The 12114-nt window shown below is 42.4% G+C and overlaps 1 protein-coding gene across 3 annotated transcripts in view; it reads right to left on the bottom strand.

Annotated features, from left to right (window-relative positions):
• Nucleotides 1-12114, bottom strand: part of CRACD (capping protein inhibiting regulator of actin dynamics) — a 271734-nt gene that overhangs the window by 8519 nt on the left and 251101 nt on the right. The gene's annotated exons all lie outside the window — the stretch shown is intronic.

Raw genomic sequence — 12114 nt, 5'->3', positions numbered from 1 at the left:
TCTGATGTTATCTCCAGGTAGAAAGTCAGGACTGAAAGAAGTGAGTTGAATTGACACCAGCTGGTGTCAGAGAATTGTTTGGAGGTGTGGGCATCCACCCCCCACATCTCCCCAACAGAGTCAGTAAAAAAATCAGATGTGCATTGAAACTAACTACTCCCTTGTCTCAGTCCCTCATCCCCTAAAGCTTATGACAGTCATCAGGCCAAGAAATAGTCAACTATCCCTTTCTAACACAAATACAGTGCCAATACCTGAGTGACTCCACTGGGTGGGAAAATATATTCAATCAGTGGAAAAAAAACAGGAGCATGTGTCTCCCCTCAAAATGGAAGAAAAAGTAGTCTCAAGTGTCAAAAAACCTCAGGCCTACAGAGGACCCAGGTAGTTATTTGATTCATTGTCCTGCTTTTATTTATTGCTTTTTCACATTTTTTTTCAATGGAAACTTCTCCATGTCCCCACCCACCCCCCTCCATCCAAACAAGTGGAATCCCAACGTATGAAAGAGGAAAAGGGGACACTGCAGCCTAGTGGGGCTGCTGAGGACACCAGGACTCTGAGGAACACAGTGGGAAGCTGTGATTTTGGTCCAATGCCCTCGTTTTTGCTTTAAATTTTTATTTATTTATTTATTTACTGGCACACTGGGTGGCGTGTGGAACTTCCACGACCAGGGATAGAACCCGTGCCCCCCAGTGGAAGCGTGGAGTCTTAACCACTGGACCGCCAGGGAAGTCCCCAGTGCCCTCATTTGATAGATGTGAGTACTTGGGTCCATAACCATCAACTGCAGTGACCACGGTCACCCAGCACTTAGTGCACGGGCTGAAGCCTGAGCCTAGGACTTCTGACTTCCAGTCTGTGCTTTTATTGTGGTGGACTGTCTTGCCTACGCAACTGGGGGCAACAAACTTCCCAGGTAGATGGGGTCTAACACTGAGTAGTAACTGGGCTCTGGAATTGAGCAGACCTGGGTTTGACCTTATGTGACCTTAGAAAAGCTACTTAACCTCTCCAAGCTTTCATTTTCTAATCCATAAAATGGAGATGAGAACGGCACATGCCTCATCAGGCTGATGTGAAGATTAAAAGAGGTCCTCGGTATGAAAACATTTAGAATAGTGCTTGGCATGTAGTAACCTCTCTACAAAAGTGAGTGTTCCTGTTATTTATGTCTGTGAGACAATGATCCCCACTCCCCTTCTACTCCCCAAGTAAAAATTAAGCGCTTTTAGAGATAACCATTCTGGCATTGGCATTGAATCCTTTACTATCTCCAAGGGAAAGGGCCCATTCTAGTCCTGTTCTTTGAAACCAAACAGAAGTACACTTTGTTCCAGACCTTACCAAACAGGGCTTTCAGTTAAGTGAACTTCATATTGAGGAGAAAGAACCAAAATAAGTTCGAATTGGGAATTCAAGCACAGAAATTCAGGCAGATCCTTAATCTTCTACAGCTTTTAGATCTATAATGCTGTACAAAGAATTCATAAAATGAGCCTTGTGAATTGTAATATTCCTAACCAAATAAGGGTTCAGTTATGATCTAACATAGGAAAGAAAACCGACACATTTCAGAAGTATTTTTTTAAAAAACTAAAACTGAAACTGAAAGGAGTTTTTGACTAGTTAACCAGAAAATCAAAAAATATTTACCACTTCGAGCATTCTACTTAACTGAGAAGCTTTACGTACATTGGAACGAAATGAGTTTCACCTTTTTACTCAAGGGCTGTGTAACACCTGTGTGTAAAAATGGCTAAAAACCAAATTCCCCAGGTCTAAGTGATGTCCATTTAAAGCAGTTATGTAAAAGAGTCTCACCTGAACTTGCTTGGGAAGGTCATTCAAGCAACAGGCCAGTTTCCTGCCAACAACTTTGACTGGGTTTATCACAAGGGTCGAAATACCTTTAAAGCATAATTGCCTAAACTTACAGTTGACGAAAATAATTTGAAAAGATAAATCTCTAGCCAGATTTTTATCTTCTTAGATCTGTAGTTTGAATAGTACATCCTGGAGTTATGGACCAGACTCTTTGAAAGGCTGTCACATAATATGTATTAAAGGCCTAGCGGGTCTGGATTGTAGTTGGGGATCAATAAACAGAAAACAGGATGTTAAAATGGGACTCATGCCTGAGTTTCAGCCAGGGATGCCCCAAAAGGTCGTAACAAATAATAAATGGCACTTCCTCCCGTGTTCTGAAGTGATGTGCTTGATCACCTACTCAGGACTAGCCAACGAGGTGACCAAAACAGCCACCTCAAGGTCCTAGGGAAATCAGAGCTAAGGCAGAAGCAGCCAGAGTAGAGAATTTCTTTGAAATACATTGTTGGAGCATGGTGTGTTCCCATGTCCTCTCCCCAGCAGAGGAAAGGGGGCTAAGCCAAGTGAGAGGATCTCTAATGAGAGCACTCAGATAAACTCCCGGAGTCTGTGGGGCACAGACTTGAGGTTCTGTTTACACCAGGAAAAGCCCAAAGGTGAGGACGGTGGCTGCCAGGGGCCTGGAGAAGAGGCGTTTGTGCTGGGAAGACATCTGTTACTGAGTGATGCTTGAGGTTCAGGTGCTAGCCATGTGGATGGGGGAGAGAGGGGCAGTCTGGAGGGGAACCAGGGACCCAGGGCTGCCTGGAGGAGGCACCACTGAAGTAGGGGAATTGCAGGAGGAGAAAGAGCCTAGGTGGCACATGAGGGGTCTGAGGAACACACAGAAGAATCAGCACTGAACATCCCGCAAAAGCAGTGAACGTTGCTGCCTCACCTCTCTCCCTTCCTTTGCTCTAGCTATGGAGCCTGTTTCTGGGCCAGGAGGAAGGGCAGAAGTCGACCAGGCCTGCACCCCCACTTTAGGCATTTCAGCCCAAAGCAGGCCAAATTAGGAGGGAGACACTTAGTTTGAAATACTGTTTGGAGTTTGATTATGACACTGGAGGCAGCATATAAATTACTAACATGAGATAGTTGTTACTAAAGGTGCCTAGAGGACTTTTTACTATCAAAAAGTAACTGAAAAGATAGAAAGAACTCCAACTCAACAACAACTAAAAAACCCAATTAAAAAATGGGCAAAGGACTTAAATGGACATTTCTCCTAAAAAGACATACAAATGACCAACAGCATATGAAAAGGTGCTCAACATCATTAATCATCAGGGAAATGCAATCAAAACCACAATGAGGGGCTTCCCTGGTGGCGCAGTGGTTAAGAATCCGCCTGCCAATGCAGGGGACACGGGTTCGAGTCCTGGTCCGGGAAGATCCCACATGCTGCAGAGCAACTAAGCCCGTGAGCCACAACTCCTGAGCCTGTGCTCTAGAGCAAAAAGAGAAGCCACGGCAATGAGAAGCCTACGCACGGCAACGAAGAGTAGCCCCTCTCTCCGCAACTAGAGAAAGCCCGTGCACAGCAAGAAAGACCCAATGCAGCCAAAAATAAATAAATAAATTTTAAAACCACAATGAGGTATCACCTCACATCTGTGAGAATGGCACGTGTGTGTGTGTGTGTGTGTTTATCTCCCAGAAAATAACAAGCGTTGAACAGAATGTGGAGAAATTAGAACGCTTGAGTGATGCTGGTGGGATATAAAATGGTGCAGCCACTATGGAAACAGTGGGGTGGTTCCTCAAAAAATTAAAAATAGAATTACCATATGATCCAGCAATTCCACTTCTGGATATTTATCCAAAAGAACTGAAAACAGGATCTAGAAAAGATATTTGCACATACATGTTCATAGCAGTGCTATTCACGATAACCAAGAGGTGGAAGCAACCCAAATGTCCATCAACAGATGAATAAACAAAATGTGGTGTATACATACAATGGGATACTATTCAGCCTTAAATAGGAAGGAAATTCTAATAGATAACTAATGAGAACCTATTGTATAGCACAAGGAACTCTACTCAATACTCTGTGGTGCCCTAACTGGGAAGGAAACCCAAAAAAGAGGGGATACAGGTATACGTATAGCTGATTCACTTTGCTGTACAGCAGAAACTAACACAACATTCTAAAGCAACTATATGCCAATAAAAATTAATCTAAAAAAAAAGGAAATTCTGACACATGCTACAATATGGACAAACCTTAAAAACATTATGTTTAGTGGAAGAAGCCAGTCACAAAAGGACAAATTCTGCATGATTCCACATATATGAGGTATCTAGAGTAGTCAGATTCATAGAGACAGAAAGTGAAACAGTGGCTGCCAGGGGCTGGGGGAGATGAAAACGGGAGTTGATTAATGGATACAGAGTTTCAGTTTTGCAAGACGAAAAAGTTCTGGAAATTGGTTGTACAACAGTGTGAATGTAGCATTACTGAACTATACACTGAGAAATGGTTAAGATAATAAATTTTACATTATGTATTTTTTACCACAATAAAAAGAACTTGTAAAAGTGACTGAAAGAATTATGGGGGGGAATCGGGAACGGCGGATGAGTAAGAGGCGGAGATCACCTTCCTCCCCACAGATACACCAGAAATACATCTACATGTGGAACAACTCCTACAGAACACCTACTGAACGCTGGCAGAAGACCTCAGACCTCCCCAAAGGCAAGAAACTCCGCCATTGTACCTGGGTAGGGCAAAAGAAAAAAGAATAAACAGAGACAAAAGGATAGGGATGGGACCTGCACCAATGGGAGGGAGCAGTGATGGAGGAAAAGTTTCCACACACTAGAAGCGCCTTCGCGGGTGGAGACTGCAGGTGGCGGAGGGGGAAGCTTCAGAGCCGCGGAGGAGAGCGCAGCAACAGGGGTGCAGAGGGCAAAGTGGAGAGATTCCCACACAGAGGATCGGTGCCGACCGGCACTCACCAGCCCGAGAGTCTTGTCTGCTCACACTCTGGGGCGTGCGGGGCTGGGAGCCAACGCTTGGGCTTTGGTCGGAGCGCAGGGAGAGGACTGGGGTTGGCAGTGTGAACACAGCCTGAAGGGGGCTAGTGCACCACAGCTGGCCGGGAGGGAGTCTGGGGAAAAGTCTGGACCTGTCGAAGAGGCAAGAGACTTTTTCTTCCCTCTTTGTTTCCTGGTGCGCGAGGAGAGGGGGTTAAGAGCACTGCTTAAAGGAGCTCCAGAGACGGGCGTGAGCCGCGGCTAACAGCGCAGACCCCAGAGACGGGCATGAGACGCTAAGGCTGCTGCTGCCGCCACCAAGAAGCCTGTGTGCGAGCACAGGTCACTATCCACACCTCCCTTCCGGGGAGCCTGTGCAGCCCGTCACTGCCAGGGTCCCGGGATCCAGGGACAACTTTCCTGGGAGAACGCACAGCGCACCTCAGTCTGGTGCAACGTCCCGCCGGCCTCTGCTGCCACAGGCTCGCCCCGGATCCGCACCCCTCCCTCCCCCCGGCGTGAGTGAGCCAGAGTCCCTGAAGCAGCTGCTCCTTTAACCCCATCCTGTCTGAGTGAAGAACAGACGCCCTCCAGCGACCTACACACAGAGGCGGGGCCAAATCCAAAGCTGAGCCCCGGGAGCTGTGCGAACAAAGAAGAGAAAAGGAAATCTCTCCCAGCAGCCTCAAAAGCAGCGGATTAAAGCTCCACAATCAACTCGATGTACCCTGCATCTGTGGAATACATGAATAGACAACGAATCATCCCAAATTGAGGAGGTGGACTTTGAGAGCAAGATTTACTATTTTTTCCCCTTTTCCTCCTTTTGTGAGTGTGTATGTGTATGCTTCTGTGTGAGATTTTGTCTGTATAGCTTTGCTGTCACCATCTGTCATAGGGTTCTACCCATCCGTTTTTTTTTCTTAAAAAAATTTTTTTTCTTAATAATTATTTTTTATTTTAATAACTTTTATCTTACTATATTTTATTTTATCCTTTCCTCTTTCTTTCTTTTCTTCCTTCCTTCCCTCCTTCCTTCCCTCCCTCCCTCCCTTCTTTCCCTTTCTTTCTCCCTCTCTCTCTCTTTCTCTCTCTCTCTCTCTCTTTCTACTTTTTCTCCCTTTTATTCTGAGCTGTGTGGATGAAACACTCTTGGTGCTGCAGCCAGGAGTCAGTGCTGTGCCTCTGAGGTGGGAGAGCCAACTTCAGGACACTGGTCCACAAGAGACCTCCCAGCTCCACATAATATCAAACGGCGAAAATCTCCCAGAGATCTCCATCTCAACACTAGCACCAAGCTTCACTCAACAACCAGCAAGCTACAGTGCTGAACACCCTATGCCAAACAACTAGCAAGACAGGAACACAACCCCACCCATTAGCAGAGAGGCTGCCTAAAATCATAAGTCCACAGACACCCCAAAACACACCACCAAACGTAGACCTGCCCACCAGAAAGACAAGATCCAGCCTCATCCACCAGAAAATGGGCACTAGTACCCTCCACCAGGAAGCCTACACAACCCACTGAACCAACCTTAGCCACTGGGGACAGACACCAAAAACAACGGGAACTACAAACCTGCAGCCTGCAAAAAGGAGACCCCAAACACGGTAAGATAAGCAAAATGAGAAGACAGAGGAACACACAGCAGATGAAGGAGCAAGATAAAAACCCACCACACCTAACAAATGAAGAGGAAATAGGCAGTCTACCTGAAAAAGAATTCAGAATAATGATAGTAAAGATGATCCAAAATCTTGGAAATAGAATAGACAAAATGCAAGAAACATTTAACAAGGACCTAGAAGAACTAAAGAGGAAACAAGCAACGATGAACAACACAATAAATGAAATTAAAAATACTCTAGATGTGATCAATAGCAGAATAACTGACAGAGAAGAATGGATAAGTGACCTAGAAAATAAAATAGTGGAAATAACTACTGCAGAGCAGAATAAAGAAAAAAGAATGAAAAGAACTGAGGACAGTCTCAGAGACCTCTGGGACAACATTAATTGCACCAACATTCGAATTATAGGGGTTCCAGAAGAAGAATAGAAAAAGAATGGTACTGAGAAAATATTTGAAGAGATTATAGTTGAAAACTTCCCTAATATGGGAAAGGAAATAGTTAATCAAGTCCAGGAAGCACAGAGAGTCCCATACAGGATAAATCCAAGGAGAAACACGCCAAAACACATATTAATCAAACTGTCAAAAATTAAATACAAAGAAAACATATTAAAAGCAGCAAGTGAAAAACAACAAATAACACACAAAGAAATCCCCATAAGGTTAACAACTGATCTTTCAGCAGAAACTCTGCAAGCCAGAAGGGACTGGCAGGATATATTTAAAGTAATGAAGGAGAAAAACCTACAACCAAGATTACTCTACCCAGCAAGGATCTCATTCAGATTTTATGGAGAAATTAAAACCTTTACAGACAAGCAAAAGCTGAGAGAGTTCAGCACCACCAAACCAGCTTTACAACAAATGCTAAAGGACCTTCTCTAGGCAAGAAACACAAGAGAAGGAAAAGACCTACAATAACAAACCCAAAACAATTAAGAAAATGGTCATAGGAACATAACATATCGATAATTACCTTAAACGTGAATGGATTAAATGCTCCAACCAAAAGACACAGGCTTGCTGAATGGATACAAAAACAAGACCCATATATATGCTGTCTACAAGAGACCCACTTCAGACCTAGAGACACATACAGACTGAAAGTGACGGGATGGAAAAAGATATTCCATGCAAATGGAAACCAAAAGAAAGCTGGAGTAGCAATTCTCATATCAGACAAAATATACTTTAAAATAAAGACTAACAGAAGAGACAAAGAAGGACACTACATAATGATCAAAGGATCAATCCAAGAAGAAGATGTAACAATTGTAAATATTTATGCACCCAACACAGGAGCACCTTAATACATAAGGCAAATACTAACAGCCGTAAAAGGGGAAATCGACAGTAACACATTCATAGTAGGGGACTTTAACACCCCACTTTCACCAATGGACATATCATCCAAAATGAAAATAAATAACGAAACACAAGCTTTAAATGATACATTAAACAAGATGGACTTAATTGATATTTATAGGACATTCCATCCAAAAACAACAGAATACATATTTTTCTCAAGTGCTCATGGAACATTCTCCAGGATAGATCATATCTTGGGTAACAAATCAAGCCTTGGTAATTTAAGAAAATTGAACTTGTATCAAGTACCTTTTCCGACCACAATGCTATGAGACTAGATATCAATTACAGGAAAAGATCTGTAAAAAATACAAACACATGGAGGCTAAACAATACACTACTTAATAACGAAGTGATCACTGAAGAAATCAAAGAGGAAATAAAAAAATACCTAGAAAAAAGTGACAATGGAGACACGACGACCCAAAACCTATGGGATGCAGCAAAAGCAGTTCTAAGAGGGAAGTTTATAGCAATACAATCCTACCTTAAGAAACAGGGGCTTCCCTGGTGGCGCAGTGGCTGAGAGTCCGCCTGCCAATGCAGGGGATGCGGGTTCGTGCCCCGGTCCAGGAGGATCCCACATGCCGTGGAGCGGCTGGGCCTGTGAGCTATGGCTGTTGGGCCTGCGCGTCCGGAGCCAGTGCTCCACAACGGGAGAGGCCACAGCAGTGAGAGGCCCGCATACCGCAAAGAAGAAAAACAAAAAAAAAAAAACAAAAAAGAAACAGGAAACATCTCGAATAAACAACCTAACCTTGCACCTAAAGCAATTAGAGAAAGAAGAATTAAAAAAACCCAAAGTTAGCAGAAGGAAAGAAATCATAAAGATCAGATCAGAAATAAATGAAAAAGAAATGAAGGAAATGATAGCAAAGATCAATAAAACTAAAAGGTGGTTCTTTGAGAAGATAAACAAAATTGATAAACCATTAGCCAGACTCATCAAGAAAAAAAGGGAGAAGACTCAAATCAATAGAATTAGAAATGAAAAAGGGGAAGTAACAACTGACACTACAGAAATACAAAAGATCATGAGAGATTACTACAAGCAACTCTATGCCAATAAAATGGACAACCTGGAAGAAACGGACAAATTATTAGAAAAGCACAACCTGCCAAGACTGAATCAGGAAGAAATAGAAAATATGAACAGACCAATCACAAGCACTGAAATTGAAACTGTGATTAAAAATCTTCCAACAAACAAAAGCCCAGGACCAGATGGCTTCACAGGCGAATTCTAGTAAACATTTAGAGAAGGGCTAACACCTGTCCTTCTCAAACTCTTCCAAAATATAGCTGAGGGAGGAACACTCCCAAACTCATTCTACGAGGCCACCATCACCCTGATACCAAAACCAGACAAGGATGTCACAAAGAAAGAAAACTACAGGCCAATATCACTGATGAACATAGATGCAAAAATCCTCAACAAACTACTAGCAAACAGAATCCAACAGCACATTAAAAGGATCATACACCATGATCAAGTGGGGTTTATTCCAGGAGTGCAAGGATTCTTCAATATACGCAAATCAATCAACGTGATACACCATATTAACAAATTGAAGGAGAAAAACTATATGATCATCTCAATAGATGCAGAGAAAGCTTTTGACAAAATTCAACACCCATTTATGATAAAAACCCTGCAGAAAGCAGGCATAGAGGGAACTTTCCTCAACATAATAAAGGCCATATATGACAAACCCACAGCCAACATTGTCCTCAATGGTGAAAAACTGAAAGCATTTCCACTAAGATCAGTAACAAGACAAGGTTGCCCACTCTCACCACTCTTATTCAACACAGTTTTGGAAGTTTTAGCCACAGCAGAGAAGGAAAAGAAATAAGAGGAATACAAATCTGAAAAGAAGAAGTAAAGCTGACACTGTTTGCAGATGACATGATACTATACATAGAGAATCCTAAAGATGCCATCAGGAAACTGGTAGAGCTAATCAATGAATTTGGTAAAGCAGCAGGATACAAAATTAATGCACAGAAATCTCTTGCATTCCTATACACTAATGATGAAAAATCTGAAAGTGAAATCAAGAAAACACTCCCATTTACCATTGCAACAAAAAGAATAAAATATCTAGGAATAAACCTACCTAAGGAGACAAAAGACCTGTATGCAGAAAATTATTAGACACTGATGAAAGAAATTAAAGATGATACAAATAGATGGAGAGATATACCATGTTCTTGGATTGGAAGAATCAACATTGTGAAAATGACTCTACTACCCAAAGCAATCTACAGATTCAATGCAAACCCTATCAAACTACCACTGGCATTTTTCACAGAACTAGAACAAAAAATTTCACAATTTGTATGGAAACACAAAAGACCCCGAATAGCCAAAGCAATCTTGAGAACGAAAAACAGAGCCGGAGGAATCAGGCTCCCTGACTCCAGACTATACTACAAAGCTACAGTAATCAAGCCAGTATGGTACTGGCACAAAAACAGAAATATAGATCAATGGAACAGGATAGAAAGCCCAGAGATAAACCCACACACATATGGTCACCTTATCTTTCATAAAAGAAGGCAGGAATGTACAGTGGAGAAAGGACAGCCTCTTCAATAAGTGGTGCTGGGAAAACTGGACAGGTACATGTAAAAGTATGAGATTAGATCACCCCCTAACACCACACACAAAAATAAACTGAAAATGGATTAAAGACCTGAATGTAAGGTCAGAAACTATCAAGCTCTTAGAGGAAAACATAGGCAGAACACTCTATGACATAGATCACAGCAAGATCCTTTTTGACCCACCTCCTAGAGTAATGGAAATAAAACCAAAAATAAACAAATGGGACCTAACAAAACTTCGAAGCTTTTGCACAGCAAAGGAAACCATAAACAAGACCAGAAGACAACCCTCAGACTGGGAGAAAATATTTGCAAATGAAGCAACTGACAAAGGATTAATCTCCAAAATTTACAAGCAGCTCATGCAGCTCAAAAACAAACAACCCAATCCAAAAATGGGCAGAAGACCTAAACAGACATTTCTCCAAAGAAAATATACAGACTGCCAACAAACACATGACAGAATGCTCAACATCATTAATCATTAGAGAAATGCAAATCAAAACTACAATGAGTTATCATCTTACACCAGTCAGAATGGCCATCATTCAAAAATCTAGAAACAATAAAGGCTGGAAAGGGTGTAGAGAAAAGGGAACACTCTTGCACTGCTGGTGGGAATGTGAATTGGTACAGCCACTATGGAGAACAGTATGGAGGTTCCTTAAAAAACTACAAATAGAACTACCATATGACCCAGCAATCCCACTACTGGGCATATACCGAGAAAACCGAAATTCAAAAAGAGTCATGTACCAAAATGTTCATTGCAGCTCTATTTACAATAGCCCGGAGATGGAAACAACCTAAGTGCCCATCATCGGATGAATGGATAAAGAAGATGTGGCACATATATACAATGGAATATTACTCCGCCATAAAAAGAAACGAAATTGAGCTGTTTGTAATGAGATGGATGGACCTAGAGTCTGTCATACAGAGTGAAGTAAGTCAGAAAGAGAAAGACAAATACCATATGCTAACCCATATGTATGGAATTTAAGAAAAAAAATATATCATGAAGAACCTATGGGTAAGACAGGAATAAAGACACAGACCTACTGGAGAACGGACTTGAGGATATGGGGAGGGGGAAGGGTGAGCTGTGACAGGGCGAGAGAGAGGCATGGACATATATACACTAACAAACGTAAGGTAGATAGCTAGTGGGAAGCAGCCGCATGGCACAGGGAGATCATCTCGGTGCTTTGTGACCGCCTGGAGGGGTGGGATAGGGAGGGTGGGAGGGAGGGAGATGCAAGAGGGAAGAGATATGGGAACATATGTATGTGTATAACTGATTCACTTTGTTATCAAGCAGAAACTAACACACCATTGTAAAGTAATTATACCCCAATAAAGATGTTTAAAAAAAAAAAAAGACAGGAATAAAGACACAGACCTACTAGAGAATGGACTTGAGGATATGGGGAGGGGGAAGGGTAAGCTGTGACAAAGCGAGAGAGTGGCATGGACATATATACACTACCAAACTTAAAATAGATAGCTAGTGGGAAGCAGCCGTATAGCACAGGGAGATCAGCTCGGTGCGTTGTGACCACTTAGAGGGGTGGGATAGGGAGGGTGGGAGGGAGGGAGACGCAAGAGGGAAGAGAGATGGGAACATATGTATATGTTTAAC

This window comes from Stenella coeruleoalba (assembly GCF_951394435.1).
Source record: "Stenella coeruleoalba genome assembly, chromosome: 4".
Taxonomy (NCBI): Eukaryota; Metazoa; Chordata; class Mammalia; order Artiodactyla; family Delphinidae; genus Stenella; species Stenella coeruleoalba.
This window is presented reverse-complemented; position numbering and strand designations above follow the sequence as displayed.